This window comes from Castanea sativa, chromosome 7, assembly GCF_040712315.1.
Source record: "Castanea sativa cultivar Marrone di Chiusa Pesio chromosome 7, ASM4071231v1".
Lineage (NCBI taxonomy): Eukaryota > Viridiplantae > Streptophyta > Magnoliopsida > Fagales > Fagaceae > Castanea > Castanea sativa.
This window is the reverse complement of record NC_134019.1, coordinates 15546920-15565586: the sequence shown is the minus strand read 5'-3', so window position 1 is coordinate 15565586 and position 18667 is coordinate 15546920. Positions and strand designations below refer to the sequence as shown.

The 18667-nt window shown below is 34.2% G+C and overlaps 1 pseudogene; it reads left to right on the top strand.

The window, feature by feature from the left end:
* The first annotated feature begins 559 nt into the window (after positions 1 to 559).
* On the top strand, positions 560 to 7416 carry LOC142642766 (COP9 signalosome complex subunit 8-like; annotated as a pseudogene).
* Positions 7417 to 18667: the final 11251 nt, after the last annotated feature.

The window sequence follows — 18667 nt, the reverse complement described above, 5'->3', positions numbered from 1 at the left end:
GAAAAAAGAAAAAAAAGAAATGAAACGTGTATGGATGAGGATGAAATGGAAGAAAGAAAAATAATATAAAAAATAAAAAATCTTAAATGAAAAATACTACCACAATATTTTCACAATAAATTTTAAGTAACAGATTGTTATTAGTTAATATTGGTAAATAAAAAAATAATTTCAGTGATGGGTTCAAATTAGAACTAGTAATAACTTTCTACGTAAATTTTTTTGTGAAAATATTACGTAAAATATTGTGAACATAATACTTCTTATTGAAAAATATAGTTGTTAAAAAAATAATAAATGATGATTAAAAAAAGAATAAATAATAAATAAATAAATAATATTTAAATGAGATAAATAATTTGCTAAAAAATATATTTAAAAAAATTGGTGGATAATAACTAAATGTCATTGTTCGTGCTCCAAAATGTTAAAAATTTAGAAAATCAACTGGGATGCTATTGCCCGATGAGATTTCTTGGGCTCGGCGTAGTTTATTCAATAAACACTCCTGTTTTTATTCCGAGTTCAAAAAAAAAAAAAAAAAAACTGAGAGGTAGGCATGGATTTTAGTCCCCTCAGTCTTAGGCCTTGGCTTCCAAATCCTATGAAAAGATCGCTCATATCTGTGACCACCTTTTGCTTCAGGCAAATTATTCTTTTTTTTTTTGTCGTTGTTGCTGTTGTTGTTGTGCGTGCCACCTGATATAGTGTTAATGTTGTTTGAACAGGCCGCGGCAGGGGGCGTTGCTTATGAGGACGATTGGCCCTACTACTCTATTCATCTTCTCGCCTACATTTACATTGATGATATGTATGTCTTTTTTTTTTTTTTGGAACCTAACAATACAATGTTTCATGATGCTAACACTTGTTGATGTTTTCCATGTTTTTGTAAGAGAGGCCTTTGCGTTTATCATTTCTTGGTTCTGCCTTTCGGGCCATTGCCACTAAATTATGGCTTTTCATAATATCCAGGAAAAACTTAGGTACAGTTACTTAAGATTACTACATTAATTAAACTCAAAAATTTATAATACTGTTTATACTTAGTTGGTCAATGCAACGATGCATTTGAATTTAATTGAACAACCTAACGTATTGCACCTAAGTTTTGACCTTTTATTATCGTACTTGTGTTGTTTTCCTAACTGGGTGTTTTGAGTGAGCCCTGTTTTGCAACAACAATTGGTTTTGGTGTTTGTGATGTTGTTCTGTGAGTTGGATTTTAATGGGATTCACCTATTTCATATGTGGATTGGGTATTTTGCAGTAACAGTGCTCAGTTTCTCTGGAAATCGATACCTTCTGCAATTAAGGAGAGTCAGCTAGAAGTGGTTGCAATTTGGGAAAATTGGTCAGAAGCTATGGACGCAGGATTATGGTGGTGTGCATGAGGCTATTCGTGGGTTTGATTGGAGTCAAGAAGTTCAGTGTCTTGTTGCTGCATTCTCAGGCAAGTCTTTTAAATTACATCTTACACAATACTACATTACCACTATTTAGTATATACATATCTATTTGTTTCTTTTAACTCCTTTTGAATGTATTGTGGATCAATACCTTTTGGTGCGTGTGTAACTTACTAATAAAAAAAAAAAGTATTATTATTACAACAGAGCTAGGAATTCATCATTTAGATGGTGGATGAGTGATAGCAAGACTTATGTTCAAATTAATGTTTTCATTTTTTTTTTTTTTTTTTTTTGCTTTTGATAGTTGGGGGGAATCAGCATTTTTTTATTGTTGCTGATGTTAAATATAACATAGGAGAGGGAGACATTGTTTAAATGATGAGAGACTTTTTTTGCTTTAAAGTGTGAACACAAGGATGATAGACAATCATTTTCATTTTCTTCTTTTTGTTTTCTTTTCTCATTGCTTCTCAATTGCATAGTTTAAGAAGTATGAAATTCTCAAAATTATAGGGCTAATGGACAGATGAGATGTTAATGGACCTTGTTCTAGGGAGTTTGGAAGGGCTGAATCATGAGGGAACATTGTTATTTTTTCCTTGAGGTGGTGGTGGCATCAAGTTCGTGGCTCCAAGATCGCCTCAGGAGGCTTGCTTTGGGGTTTTGTACAGCATGGCTTGGATTTGTGTTTGAGGGTTGGCCGCATGTAGATTTCGGCAAGGTGATGCTGCATGGCATGATGACATTTGATTTTTTTTTTTTTTTTTCAAAATCTTATATTTTATTGCTGGGTATATAAGTTTTTGAATTTATTGGGTAAATCTTAGATTTTATTGCTAGGTGTTACTGGCTTAGATTGGGGTTGGAATTGTGCTATTAATTGGTATTTGAGAGATTTTTTAAACATAAATTTTATACTTTTTTATATTAAAAAAAAAATGTAAATGAACTTTTAGTATTTGTCTTTGTATATAAAAAAAAGTTTTTTTTTTTTATTGCCAACGGCAGATTTTAATGGTATTGGATGGGAAGGACCTTGCTAATAACAAATGTGAGCATTTAGGACTGAAATTAAAAATAAATAAAAAAGAACTTTAGGGACGAGAATGACAATTGACACAAACTTATAGGGTGTAATTTGGATTTTAGCCTACAGTATATGTACTCAAGGGATGAGATTGAAGTAGGTATTTTATGGAACATCACTAATTAAAAGAATAATATTTCAGCATATTTCACTGACAACAATGAGAAACACTTTGTTCTTTGAGCGGAGTTTGGTATTATGAATTTAAGCTGTACCTCTTAAAGAAGTTGAATTTTTTTGATAAAGAATTTGATTGATTTGGACGATTGGATGCTTTAACTAATGCAAAATTGTCAATTTAAACAGTAAGGCAAGAGTCTTGGTTTGTGAAAGAAGGAAGCTCATGTGTTGCCTTAGCAGTCAAACATGGATTTTCAATTCAGGCCAGGAAGAAAAATGGAAATTTGTTTCATTGTTGACAGTGAGCTCATGTCTATTTTATTTTGTTGTGTCTGGACTGCTTATGCAGGTATTAGGAACCACTAAGTAAAGTGACCTTTAGCCTTAGAGCCATATCTCCAGTGAGAGACAAAGCTTCTCTGTGCCTTGGGGAACACTAGTGCCTTGGGAGATTTAATAGTGTTGATTTTCTTATCTCCTGGAAAGAACTTATAAGAAAAAAAAAATTCCTGGAATTGAGACTCTATTAGGTGCTAGAGTCTCAATGAACACTTTGCTATGTGTTCTTGCTGAATTAAATCCCAATGTTACCTCAAGGAATCGTGTCTTCTGTCTATATTTTTCTTCAATAGAAGTTGCAACTTTCAAGTTTAATGCCTCACTAATAGAGTGACAAGTAACCTATTTTCCATGTATCAGTTTAGATTAACCTTCAACTTCATGGTATTGATGGTCCCAATCTTTTTCTTTTTCATATATATTGTTTTAAAAATAAAATCTAGTAAGAACATTACTGGCTACTCAACCTACTTAAATATGTAGTTCACCAGCTTCCTAATAATAGTCAACTTCTTAGTAAACTCCTTGGTGAGTTCAAACTTGCTCTTTCATTTTCAAAGAATAAAATTGTATGATCTTGTGACTGTCTATAATTGTGATTGGATATTTGGCTTGCTGGATGAGACAGTTGGTTACCTTAGTGGAAAAATCTGGAAAGCTGTTCCTTTATGTTTTATGTGGTGTTTTTGGAGAAAGCGAAATGCTCAGATTTTTAGGGCTGTGAAACAGCTGTTGTGAAGCTCAAATTTCAGTTTGCTGAGAGCATTTTATCATTGTTTGGAAAATTCTCTCACTTTTTTTAAGTTTTGTTGTAGTTCACTGAACTCCTATATTTCAGGAACTAGTCTGTGTTTTCTTTCATGTCTATTTCATATGTGCAGTTACATTCTAATAAATAATTATTTATAAAAGAAAATTGTTGGATGGTTTCCCTTTTTTCTTTTGGTTTTTGATGGTTTGGTCGAAAATGAAGTAAGTAAGGCTGCTCTTGTTTAGTGAGGTAAAACATCTCAACTTAGATCTACATGTTTGTTCCTTCTCTTTCCTTGTTATCTTTTGGGGTCTGTGTAGTAGTAATCATATTTATCTCCCTAATCCCCACCTAGTTTTCCTCCCAATGTTGAGTAGATAAAAAATGTGGGCTTGGCTTCTGCCCTTCCCCTTCTCTTCTATACCAAACGAGAGAATTCTCCATCCAATCGCACTCTCTCCTCTCAAAAGTGTGGGTGGAAGGTGATGTTATGGGTTTAAAACACATTGGATGCTTGTGTTACTTGCCAACAAAAAAAATCATGGTTTGCACTGCATAAAAATTATAAGACCCTGTTGGAGACCAGCCAAGAGTAGGGGCTTTGAGGTTCGAAGTTATTATCACTCCTTATCCTCACCTAATGGGATGCTGTTGCCTTGGAATATGTTGATGTGATCGAAGGTCCCTCCTAGGGTTGCAGCTTGCCTTTTTTTCTTGGACTGCTCCTCTAGGGAAGATTTTATCCACTGACAATCTTTAGAAGAGAGGTATTAAAGTTTTGGATTGGTATTGATGTGTAAAAGGGACGGGGAGTCTGTGGACCACCTTCTTAATTGTCCAATAGCTTATGAGCTGTGGACAATGGCATTTTGTCTCTTTGGACTCGGATGGATTATGCCAAAGAGGATTATTGATATGTTCACAGCTTGGTAGGGTTCTTTTGGGAAGGCATAGAAATATAACCTTTTGGAAGGCCGCATCTTTTGGTCTCTCTGGCATGAATGGAATGCTAGAAGTTTTGAGGGATGTGAATAGTCTATCCTTGACATTGAAGCCTTCTCCTTTCGTACACTATTAGGTTGGAGTGTTGCTTTTCATTCTTCTCCTTATTTTTCTCTTTTAGATTTGTTCAAATATTGTAATTTGAGAGTTTGATTGTTCCTCACCCTTCAGTACACCCCCAGTGTACTTGGTTTTTGTTTTTTAATAAAATTTTTTGTTACTTATCATATATATATATATATATAAAAGATATTAGAGCTCTCAGGACTTCAACATTATAAAAACTTTAAGCAAATTTAATAATCACCTTGTATATATATTACACCAACCAGTTCTTTTCCTCATAATTAATAATTTTTTTCCTGTTTGACAATTGTGAATATATTGTTGAAATGATATCCAAAGCCTTGAAAAGATTGGCATAGGATAATTCGAAGGGAACTGCAACATGTTACATCCCTGAAATTTGGTCCAAGTTCAATTTTTTACATTAAAAGGTTGTAATTTTTCCTTCCATCCGTATGTCATTAAAGATGTTGCAATATTGTATGCCTGACCTTGTAGTTTTGTGGTTGTGTAAATGATTTTTTATTTTTGATAAGTTTTTAAGTGGGTAAATGATAATCAGCTAAGCCATATAATGGATTCTGTCATTGCGGAATTCTATTGAATTCTGTAAATCTGTTTTCATATTCAAAGCACTACTTAATGTATATAGAATTACCAATCTTACTTCTTTGGTCAATATGAAATCTTGAGATCCATACTTGAATGATAATTGTTTTCTGCAAAAGGGAAGTTTCTAATTTTAAAAAATTAAGGTGGTTCTTCAAAATAGAATTAGAATGAGGTTAGTATATGTTATTTTTTTTCAATTTTTATTTACCTTATAGTTCGAAATTGATTTCTCCCAAAAATTTTGGGATTAAAATTTTTTGTTGTTGTTACTGTTGTTTTGAAATTGATTTAGTTGAAGATTTTTTGGATATTTTTTTGCACAATTATTTTCATTTCTTGGTATAAAAAACTTGGGGTCTTAAACCCATGACCTCACCCCCACCTGACTGACTGTTACAAGGGGAATATACAATTTTAGATACAACTCTTTGGCCTGTACAATTATTTCTACAGTTGAATAACCAATAGGCATGAAGATGGGCATGGATTATATAATAAGAGGCATTCTTGAAGAATTCACTGTTTGCTTTGTTTGTTATATGTATTAAATTTTCTTGAGGGTACTTGTCATTTCTTATTGATGAATAGTTATATTCCATGTTTTTTGACCATTACCTTCTTCGAGTTGATTGGCACCATGACACTCAGCTCACCAACTTATTAGTAACTTTCTTCTGAACCTTTTGCAGAGCTTTACACAAAGAGGATGTTTCAACTGCTGCTTTCTGCTTATTTGACAATAAGCATCCAAGACACTGCTCTCTTTCTGGGAATGAATGAGGATGATGCCACTAATTGTAAATATCTTATTTTCCATGTTTGACTTAAACAGATGTAGCTGCCTTCTTAAATCAATGTATAAATGTCTTTCTTATTATAATCCTTTCTGATTTAAGCATGTCTATCTTCCAGATAGTAATCTTGTTGTGCTGCGCAATTAGAAAATACAAAGATAAGTAACTATCCAAAGGGGACGTATTCAACCAGAACCTCAAATATATAGATGACTTCATACACTCGTAATGGACGGTCCCCCTCTATTTTAAATTTTGTTAGGTTCATGTGTTGCATAATTCCACACGAAATCTTTATAAAGCCTTTTGTGAAAGGTCTCACATTGTGTTTCTGAGCCTCATTGCATGTTGGCTGATAATGTGTATGTTTTGTTGATTGTAGTTTAGGTCCCATCTTTGTTGTTGCTCAGTGGAAAAAAAAACTGTGAGCAATGCCTGATTAGCCAATTCTAATTCCTGAGAACTTATGCTGGATCATTCAGGTAGAGGAACTAAGGAAGCCCTTATAGAAAAATAAAGTTCCATGATTGTTCAAAGATACTAATAGTTGATGTATAAATCCCATCATGGTTCTGCAGAAGAAAAATTTTTAATTTAAAATCTTGTATTAGAAAAATAGTTAGTGACCTAGATGTAGTGCCATCGATTGTGCAATGCTTAATTTCAGTTGTTCCTTTGCAACCATTGTTAAATTGTTGTCGGCTACAACTGCTGATGCAGGCACATTGCTTGCAGTTCCGTAGGCTTGTTGACAAGATAGAATTGGCTGTCATCTAGAAGTAATGCATGTTAGATATATTGTCAGATCCTTGATTTTCCCATTGCTAAAGGGCCCTTGGTTGGCATATGCAGATGTCCTACAGCAAGGTTGGGTTGTGGGCCCTGCTTCTCGAATGCTTACTGTGAAGAAGCAGACTATTGTGACAGAGCAAAAACTGGATGCAACTAAATTGCAGCGGTTGACAGAATATGTCTTCCACCTTGAGCATTAATCAAGTTTTGGAGAAAGTATGAGCTATGAATGCCTTTGGCTGAAACTTGATGCTTTTTGGTTCAGAATTGTCTCGTATATACTATATACTATCACATACCTGAAAGCTGTAACTGTTCTAGTAATATATATCTCAGTGAAATTATTGGAGGTACAGGCATGTTTCATTGGATTTAATGTCGTTACTTGAGTATGATGAATATTGACAAATTTTTTTATGACCTATAAAATTTACTTTTCCAGTTTTGTTGCCAAAGAAATGCAAGAATTGTTCAGATTTCAAGTGTCAACCATTTAATTCTTTACTAGTGTGGGGAGAAAACTGTTTTAGAAAATAATATGTAAATTTTCTCTTCAAAATTTTTCTTTTCATTGCGCAGAATTGAAAAAATCTCTACCAAAGACAGAGAGCACAGCTTATTCATGTTTGATGCATGAAAGTTAAATAGAAAAGAGGAACAATTTTTACTTTGAACTTTCTTTATTTTTGGGTCAGATGATACAAACATCAACACCAACACCAACGCATGAATCAAAACAAGAAACAATAACAACAGAACCCTAGTCCCAAATTTTTTGAGGTCGGCTTTATATTGGCAACAAGATTATGGATCCTCAACAAGATTATGATAAAGCTAACCTATTATCTATCACTACGATAATTAAAATAGACATTTCGAGTTCTTGAACGATGGGTTGAAACCTAGCTAATATCGTGATTGGAAGTAAACTTTGTCAACTCGTTGCAGCAATCAGGTGGTAAGTAGATTTATAAATAAGCCAAAGAACTAGAATTGTTAAGTTTGAATTAAACTAATTAACATAATACAGTTTTACTTAATAAATCAAATATTTTCCTTTCTTGGTGAATATAATGACCAAATTCTACACTTATGAATTTACTGCTTAATTCATTTACTTTATAATATTATTTTTGTTAAACAAGAAATATTAATGCCTTTTTGAACTAGAGTTTGGTTGTTTTAGTTGATGAAATGAGCTCAATTATTATCTTAACGATTAAGGCTTGAGTTGCTCACAACTCTCCCAAGCAGCTTGGTTCATTTTATCATCCTAACATTATGCAAGAACGTCATGGTTTCCTTGCTTGATTCCATTGAAGGCCATCAAGAACTATCAACTAGCTTATAGGTCACGAATTGAAATTGACCCATAAAAGATTGGAATACATACATACAAATATATATATATATATATATATATATATATATATATATATATATATATATATATATATATATATATATATATATAATACTCTATTCTAACAAATTTGTTAAAATTGAAATAATTTTGCCAAAAAACAATCTTATTTAAATAAAAATGAGCTATTCTCCATAGCCACGAGAGTGCAATGTTCAATTTTCTGGTAGAGCTGTCTGTATGCATAATCCAAAAGTAACATATTTGTGCTACTTCCATTGATTATATTCTCTTTTCCATTTTCTTGCAACACTTTTAGCATGTTAAACTGAAAAGGCTAATAATAAATCATCGCTTTGTCCGACAAATTTTACAATTTCTTATATTGAACATGATCTCGCTGTCAAGCTTAAAAATATATTGATATAAAATACCATTTTACAATTTTAAACTTTTAAAATTTCTGACCAAAAAAAAAAAAAACTTTTAAAATTAAGTAATTCAGAAATTTATATTCTTTTTTCTTTTTTCAACATTATTACTGCTACTGCTGGTGTCCTATTGGAGCAAATCGATTGGAATAAAACACAGCTGAAAACCCTGAAATCAATAAAACACTGCTAAAATTGTCAAATACTCTTTGTTTTTTTGGAAAATTAATTATCAAATGTTCTAGAATGGTTATCCTCTAGTTTTGTGTAAGCCATTACGAAGATTAAGATCATTTAAATCTGGGTTTGTCAATATTGTTTGGGACACTGGAAGAAGGGGGAACAAGAATAATAAGTCTTTTCAATTGTGTAGAATACAATTAGTGGGAATTTAATCTTTTATAAAGCTGAACAACACAAACTGATGCATTCAACTTCTAGTTCAAAGCTGCCATTAAAGAGAAACATACTACGTATAAAAACCAGCACCAAATAAATAAATAAAATACACAGTTTTACATTGATGCATAAATAAATAACACAAATCCAGGTTAATTTACAATTAGGCTTAGAAGAAGTTAAAAAAAAAAAAGGAAAAAAGAAAAAAAGATTGATCTTACTTTACAATATAAGGTGTAACCTTCCTCCTCTTGGCTTTAACAAGAGTGATAGGGTTGGTGGAGTTGTACAAATCATATATACATCGAAACCTCCTTTGCCTTTGCCATAAAATCATCTGATCATCTTCTTCTTCCTTCAAGCTAGTATTGTTGGGAAAGAATAATTCTCCAATATTGGTAGAAGATACATCGACTGCATCGTATTTGTGGCCTTGTTCTGCTGCTTTCACATCTTCTTTATTTTCTTCTTCCACGCTATTGTTGCTGTTGGTATGGTCTTGGTCACCGCTTGAGTCTCCGCTCAATTGTATTAGCTGCTCAGCCACGTCCATCTCCGACTCTGAAAATTCCATGCCATCCTGATTCTGATTCTGCTTCTGGGTTCTTCTCTTTTTGCACGTTGATGTCGATTTCGCCATCTCTTTCCCGTTGGTAAATAAAGACTTTTGAGAGACAATATTGATGCTTATTGCTGCTATATATATAGAAAGATAAACTAGGTCGGTTGCCTTATTTTATTAATAAAATCTTCTTTTTCTTTTTTCTTTTTCTTTTTCATAAATATTATTTTGGGTTGGCCAGTGAAAATTCCCTTTTTCCCTTGTTCGGTAAGTTAACCAAATTTTGAGCTGTACAAGTTTTCCATGTATTATTGTTATTATTTCTGTTTTGTTTGTACATAAATGGAAAATCATAGATGATTGATTATAGCATAGACATTGACTTGTGGTCAACGACAACAAGAAGAAGATATTCTTTTGGGCCCCAGTTAATCAAGGCCCATATTATTTCTACTACGTTTTTGTTATGAACAGGTAGTTAGTAATGTCTTATTTGTTGGTGTGAATATTTAGGATAAAATTTGGTTATAAATTTAATTGTAATTAACTGTTACAATTTTACTTAATATTTTTTTATTATATATAAATTTTAATAAATTATATTACATTTTTTTTTCATAAATTTTTTATGTTTGCAAAATTAGATATTATTGGATGTGAATTTTAACAAATCCATCATTAGATTATATTTTCTTCTTGTATTCTGCCGCCTTAAAAAATTTCTAAAAGGTTAAAGATTAATAGTCGTGTTATCAATTAAATATTTAAATGTCAAATAATATAAGTTTTAGCTTTTTAAAAATAGACTAATTTTTAACTTTTTATCTCATATTATACAAATAAGTTAAAATAAGCAGTCTATCTTCGTTATAATGATCAAATATATATACTTTACATCCAAAAGGTTTTCACAAGTTCTTGTAATATGATATGATCATATGATATAATCTAATAAAACAGTGAATTAAATTTTTTTTTTTTTTAAACTGTTTATATATAGGCAATAGTTGTCGACGTGCTATCAATAGCAACAGGCAGTAGTAAGTAATGATATGGGCCGCGGTTAAAAAACTTTGTTTAAAAAAAACCCACAGGATGTGGAAAAACTTAGACCGAAAAGAATATCTTTTTTTTTTTTTTGGGGAGAAAGGACCGAAAAGAATATCTTGTTGTTGTCAACCAGGTCATAAATATCTATAATATAATATATCTAATGTCACAGTATCACCTACTGAGTTGTAGAGCCCAAATTTGGGTTAACTTGCCAAACAAGAAAAGGGTATGTATATTGAATATGCTTAATAATTAAATAAGAGCGAATTTTCATTGGTCAATAATAATATTTATGAAAAAGAAAGAAGAAGATTTTAATAATAATAATAAAATAATGCAACCGGCCAAGTTTATCTTTTCTCTACATCTATATATAACGCGTGATTGTGTCCCTCAAGTCTCTATTTTTCAACTGGCAAGTAGATGGCGAAATCAGCATCAACATTAAAAAAGAGAAGAACCCTGAACCCAGAAGCAGAATCAGAATGAGAATGGCATGGATTTTTCAGAGTCGGAGATGGACGTGGCTGAGCAGCTAATATTATTGAGCGGAGACTCAAGCGATGACCAAGACGCAGAGTCGGAGATGGACGTGGCTGTGCAGCTAATACAATTGAGCGGAGACTCAAGCGGTGACCAAGACGATACCAACAACAATAGCGTGGATGAAGAAGAAGAAGAAGAAGAAGAAGAAGGGAAAGCAGCAGAACAAGGCAACAAATGCGATACAGTTGATGTATCTTGTACCAATGGAGAATTAGTCTTTCTCAACGATAAAAGCGTGGCAGACGAAGAAGAAGATGATCAGATTTTATGGCAAAGGCAAAGGAGGTTTCGATGTATATATGATTTGTACAACTCCACCAACCCTATCACTCTTGGCGAGGAAGTTTACACGTTATAATGAAAAGTAATAATATCTTCTTCTTTTTCTTTTTCTTTTTTTCTTTTTTTGACTCCTCCCAACTCCTAGTGCTCACTCTTGGATTACTTGTAAATTAACCAGGATTTGTGTTATTTATGCATCAATGTAAAACTATATAGTTTTATATATACCTACTGGTCACTGTTTCTCTTTGTTTTTAATAGCTTTGAACTAGAAGTTGAATGAATTTAGTTTGTTTTGTTCTACTTTTCAAAAAGATTAAATTCCCACTAATTGTAATTGTATTCGACACAAATAAAAGAGTTATTATTCTTGTCCCTCTTCTTCCAGTGTAATGACAAACCCAGATTTAAATTAATATAAGTTCCAAGTTATTCTTCTTAACAACATTGGCCTACACAAATACTGGAGGATACCACTCCTCAGCATTGATAAATTTAGCAATGTTTATTCCAATCGCTTGGCTCCAATACGACCTAACAATAATAATGTTGTTAAAAGGAAAAATGAAAGTCTTGAGTTAATTTTTAAAGGGTATTTTTTATAAAAATATTGTTAATCTTGGAAGTCAGAGTATAATATTAGAAACCTAAAAATTTTAGAACAAAATGATGATTTATTAGTCTTTCAGTTTAACATAGCATGACGAGAAAATTCTGGTGGAAGTCTTTAAAGGATTCAAACATACTACACTCCTTTAGCTTGGTATCTCACTTCATTTGCAAGCCTACAAACCTTGGGGCCCTTGGTTTTAGGCACTTTTCTAATTTTAATATGGCTCCCCTCTCTAAACTCTAAAGTAGCCTAGTAGATTTTGATGATGCATACAATCAGTAGACTGAAATACTTCGGGCTATGACAATGGCTGTAAGTCCTGAAAAGAAAGAAGGAAGCGTCAAAGGTGACTGGTATGACTCAGCCAAGGACCCTCCAACGGTTATGTCAATTTTCTCTCTAGGACACAAGGAAAGAAAAATAGTAGATGGTTAGAACTTAATTACCTTTGGTAGATGAGACTTGCTCCTTTTATAAAGAGTTTGACGTGGGTCTACTTGTTTGGAATCCATCACCATCGTGGGTGATGTTGGTGGTTAATGAAGAAAATGGGGTATGTGGAACGAAGTGTGTGGAATTCCTTCCACGTACCAAGCAACGTTCCATATTTTGCTTATGTAGAACCTTTGGAGAATCTCTTGTAGAATTTACTAAGTACAATTTGATCGTCCATGGGTATGGTCGTCTATAAAATGGTCATTTATGGACGAGTTCTTTTTGGTGGATCACATTATTCTTAATGAAGGGTCTTGTTCATGCATTTTGTCATTCTATTGTGGTTTTCCTTGGATATGCTCAAGTCGTGGATGACAACCAAGAACAGGTTATACTTAGTTGATCCCCATCAAATTTTAAGTAAGCCTCATAGGCCTACTATGCATGCCCTAATTGCTATATATAAGGTTGGTAGAAATTGGCTCAAGGAGATCCTTAAAAAAGAGCCTCTTGGTCTTAAAAAAGTATATATGGAATCTTCAAAGTATATTCTTTTGGCTGGAGCTTGCAAACAAGTTAGCAACGGTGAGAGCATTCTCACGTGGGAAGATCCTTGACGATGATGCCAAAAATCGTCAATTGGGTCACTCGTCCAAATCTAGAGCATGAGACGATTTTGTAGGACTTGCGAATAAAAATAGTTGATCGAAGAGACCACCGGGTTATACCTGGAGGGGGAGCCTCCGATGCTTAAGTTAGTATCAACCCATATCTTTTGTATATAGACAGTATTTTGTAGTCTTTTGTAGTAGTTCTTGACATACCTTAGTAAATGGACAGATTGTCCCTTTTATAGGTAGCTGCTGTGCTCATAAATGTCTTCATGTACATAATTGCAGGTAATTATTTCCCTGTACGTAATGGTCTCTACCTTAATGGGAGTTTAAGGTTGTTAAGTAACGGTTGTCATTAACTAGGCTTTATTGCTCTTGTAACATATCAGATGATTGGGTTTATCATCTTTAATGATCAGCGGTTATAGAACCTGTTGAAGTGTTCTTTCATCACATTAGTGTTAATGCTCATTTACTGTTGTTTGGACAATACATTATCTGGTTCATCAGTTGCCCCCTTATTCCGAAATTATTCGTCTAGAGCAGGACAATTTTTTAGGAATAAACTGTGTTTGTCCATGTCGCTTTGGATTCCGTTCTTATCGCGTTTATGGGACACGACTTTTTTGGTCAATTTTTGCCATGTGTCATGTTATGATTGGTTGTTCGTGCATTAGGACTCTACGATCTTCCCACATTCTGATTTTTCATCTACCCCTTCTTTAAACTTCTATATGTTTCTCTTTCCTTTTTCATTTTGTTTGATCTTTAACTCCAAGCACTCTACTCCTTGATTTCCAGGTGAGTTTCTTCTTCTCAATTCTTAATGGTTGATTACTCTCTTGTTTGGCTTGATTCTCCTTCAATTTCCTTTTTCTTTACTCGATTGTGTTTCTTTCTTCAAACCTCTGATAGAGAAAGTCCTCAAGTAGGTGTGTGTGTTACTAGAGAAACTCCTTTGGGGGAGGTTCTATTGTTGTTGTCCCCCTTAGTTCATTTTTAAGTGGGTTTTGCTCAATCGTTGGAAAGAAGAGTGATGTCTGGGGATAGAGTGAGATCTAGTGATTTAGAAACTAGTTTACCCTCTAGTGAGAAAACTGTTGCTCAAGAAATGGACACTACTTCATCTCATCTCTTAACATTTCAGGCTTGGAAAGAGAAGTGTGGCTATCCAAAAAAGGATTATGAAAAAACGAGAGATAGGATTGTCAACAAGTATCAGTTTCCTCCTTCGGTTCTACGTAGGTTTCTAGGGCTAGACGAAAGGGCTTGTACCTTTCTTCCTGAGGAGGTATGCTTTTACGAAGCATACTTCCAGTGTGGGTTGCGTTTTCCCGTCCATCCATTATGTAGGGAGGTTCTTTCTCGTTTAAAAATTGCTCCAAGAAAACTCGTTCCAAATGCTTGGAGGACAATGATGCGTTGTATGGTGATTTGGTCTATGGTGAATGACAGGGATTTCATTAAGGTGGATGAATTTTTTTCATTTGTATCGTTTGATGGAGTCGAAGCTCAAGGGTTATTTGGAGTTTAGATTTTGGGATAGGAAGCTAAAAAAAAAATTGGATTCTCCTTCCTCCCATCGTGATTGGAAACAATGTTTTTTCTTCGTCTCCGATGAAGGTTGGGAATTTCTTCCAAACGAAAAATTGGACGAGGCTCCTACGTTTCTTTGTTAGTGGGGGACTCGAGTGTCTTATGTGTTTTTTTTATGCTTCCTTCCTTTGTTTCTTTCGTATTGTGCTTGTAACAAATTGGTTATATGCTTTCTTTTAGTAAAAGCTCACCCTCACTTGAAAAGCCGCTATAAAGATCGTTTAAAGAGGGTTTTGACGATTTAATTAGTCCCAATGGTTTATCTCTTCACTTCCTTAGTTTAGAACCTACTGGTGCTGTTTTGCAGCATCTCAAGACGAACAAAAGGAGTTAGTCCATTTCCTTCTTTTTATTCTGCCTTTTGTCTTTGAGTACATATGTGATGTTTGTTTTTTGCTATCTTTTGTCATGTAGGGATGACTACAAAATTTAACAAAGCTAGGTATGCGAAGCTTAAGCAAAAAGAAGGTGAGGAAGCCCAATCTGGAGGTGTCCTTAAGATGCGTCGTTTGAAGAAGGGTGGTGACCTAGAGAAATCTTTGGCTTCCCCCGTTGTTCCAAAGGTCTCTGAAACTCTTTCGCCTTCCCTAACTATTTCTATTGAAGAACCCACTCCTCCCCCTCATCCTTCTAAGGACAAGGATAAAGGGAAGTTTGTTTCTGATTTTTGGGACGATCCAGGGATGACAATGGCTAAGGCTTATGATGTAATTTTGATGGATGAAGTGAAGCATCTGTCGTCTATAGATCTCATGACTTAGTCACCCAGCATCTCCACAAAAGTGTCCAGGTGTGTTAGAGATGATTTTCCTCCTTGTTTGTGTCGTCCTAATCTTTTCTTCTTCTTTTTTGAAGAATTTCCTTCTTCTAGCTTTTGGCGGAGTCTATGTATATGACGGCTAAATATCTGTACATAGAGGAAAGATTGGCTTCGGCACAAGCTCGAGTTAAGAACCTTACTACTGAGAATACTTCTTTGAAACAGAGCATGAAAAAGGTGACTGTAGAAGGTGTCGAAATGAGGAAGCAGTTGAAGACGATTCAAGCTTACCTGGTAATAGTGAAAACTACGAGCGCCCAGAAGGACAATCAACTAGAGTAGAAGAAGAAAGAAGTTGAAGAAACTGTAAAGAATTTTAAGACGTCTGAAGAATACTCAGACAAGCTGATGGTTGAGTAGGTCGATGGTTTCAAGCTTCTTCAGAAGTATCTTGTCAAACATCACCCCAATTTTAGGCATAAGATAATATTGCTATTCTGAACTCCTTTATGACTTTATTTTGTCATTGGTAGCTTTCCTTTGAACTATTGTGTATGAGAGAGAACAATTTCTTACTTGAACTTCTGTGAGTTTGTCGTGATGACAGTCAATGTGTTGATTTCGTCTATGCTTGCTGCATGTCGCTAAGCAATGATTATTGCACATCGCTAGACGATTAATATGTCTATTTTGTTTTGTGATTGTTGCGTGTTGCTGGACGATTGATGCACCCCCCCCCCTTTATTTTATGACATGATCATTGCGTGTCGCAGGATGATCAAAACATCTTTTTTGTTTTGCAATTGCTGTGTATAGCAGGGAAATTCGTTTTTAGATGGCATGATCGTTGCGCGTCATTGGATGATCTATACATCTTTTGAGAGAGGAATCATAGGATCACTTCATTTTTTGAAAGAGAAATCTCATGATCTTGTATTCAGGATCTTTTACCCGAGGGAGACCTTTATTCTGTAATAAAATACAAAAAAGGATGATAAGAAACATAAAAGTGGGAAGAACAGGAAAACACTTACGGGTAGTATTTTCTTAAATGCTCAACATTCCATGAATGAGGTAAATTCATCCAATCCATGGTTGTTAGGTGAAAACTTCCTTTTCGTGTGTAGCTTTTGACTTTGTAGCATTAAGGACTCCTTAATGTCTTATTGTATTGGACCTTCCTGAGGCCATGTTTCTATCTTGAGGCCCAAGAATGGGGTTGCATCATTGCTATATTTTGTTTCTGCTATTTGAAGATGTAAATATATCCAGAGTGTTTTCCCCCATTCGATCATGAAAGTTACATTTGTCGTTGGACGATGACCAAAAGAATGGCCTGTCATTGGTTATACCTGTTGTGCTTTGCTCTTTCTTTCTACGTTGAGTATTAACTTCTTTGTAGTCCACATATTTTTTACCATATGGAACGATGTGTGTTTTGGACCTTTACAAGAGCTTCTTGTTAATTGTCCCTAAAAGATGAACTTAATGTGAATACCGTCTGAGGGGCATTAACAGGATCCACAATTTTTTATGATGTCTGAAATCTTCAGTTTGTTATTTGTCCAACAAAGCCAACACCTTCTTCCAATGCTTAAAATAAAGAAGAGAGAGATTTGTGTTGAGAAAACACCAGTGGGGTGTTTTCTTTCCTTGATTGGTGCAATTCCCTTTTATAAGGGTTGGATCACATGAGAGACTGTCATTATGTCATTAATTAGGCTTTTATTGCCTTTTGTAACGTATCAGCCATTTGGATTGAGTATCTTTAATAATCAATATTTATATGATTTGTGTAACGTTCTTCCGTTTCTAATGTATGTACATCTGCTTTAATGCTCTTTCATCAATTTTCATTATGAAACTAAATAATAGAAAAATACATTTATTTTCTTCGTTGAAGAGCTTTTCCAAGGCAATAAAGTTTGACTTCATTCTTTCCTATCTTAGCAAGAAGCTTTTGGGAAAGAAAATTAGTGATATAAAAAGCCATAACGCATGAATATTAATCAAACCATATATAATATGTTCCTTGAATAGTTGAAATCCTCATATAGACGAGCGCATCTCTCGTACAGACAAACGCATCTCTCATACATGAGATAGTGCATTCTTTATTTTTCTAACTAGATATATGCCTGACTATTTTAGTTTCTGAGTAGCTTCAAATTTTAGCTTAGCAAAGCAATGTTGTTTAAGTGAATGAATGAGGGGCATGAATTACTTTCCAATACTTTTGTCTCAATGTGCTTCGGTCACAGGCTTACTCTTTGGTTGCCAAATTTGTTAAATTTTATTTTTTAAATGAACTCGTGATCAAGAATGCCATGGGTTCCTTGATTGATATCACTGCAAGCTTTAAGAGTGCGGACACCCTCTTCATCATTCCCTTACTATTATATGCCCACTTGGAGATTTTTTATCATGGCATTTTCATTGATACTCAGCTCCATGGGTCTACTTGATGTGTGGTTATGTTTTTTCTTACTTGGGATGGGCGTAGCACTTCAGTATCCATAGTTTTGGATTGAACTAACCCTTTGTCACAGGAAGAGGTTAATGGCTACTCTTTTCCCCACATACGGTGCCAAACTGATGATGCCAAAAATCTTAAGTTGGGTCACTCGTCCAAATCTAGAGCATTAGACGATCCTATAGGACTTGTAAGATAAAAATAGTTGATTGAAGAGACCATCGGGTTGTACCTGGTGGGGGAGTCTCCAATGCTTAAGTTAGTATCAACTCATATCTTTTGTATATAAACAGTGTTTTGTAGTAGTTTTTGATGTACCTTAGTAAATGGACAAAGTTTTCCCTTTTATAGGTAGCTTAGGTAGTTGTTGTGCTCATAAATGTCTTCATGTACATAATTGCAGGTAATTATTTCCTTGTGCATAACGGTCTATGCCTTAATGGGAGTTTAAGGTCGTTAAATAATGGTCGTCATTAACTAGGCTTTATTGCCCTTGTAACGTATCAGATGATTGGGTTCATCATCTTTCATGATTAGCGGTGTAAGGACATGGGGTCAGTGACGG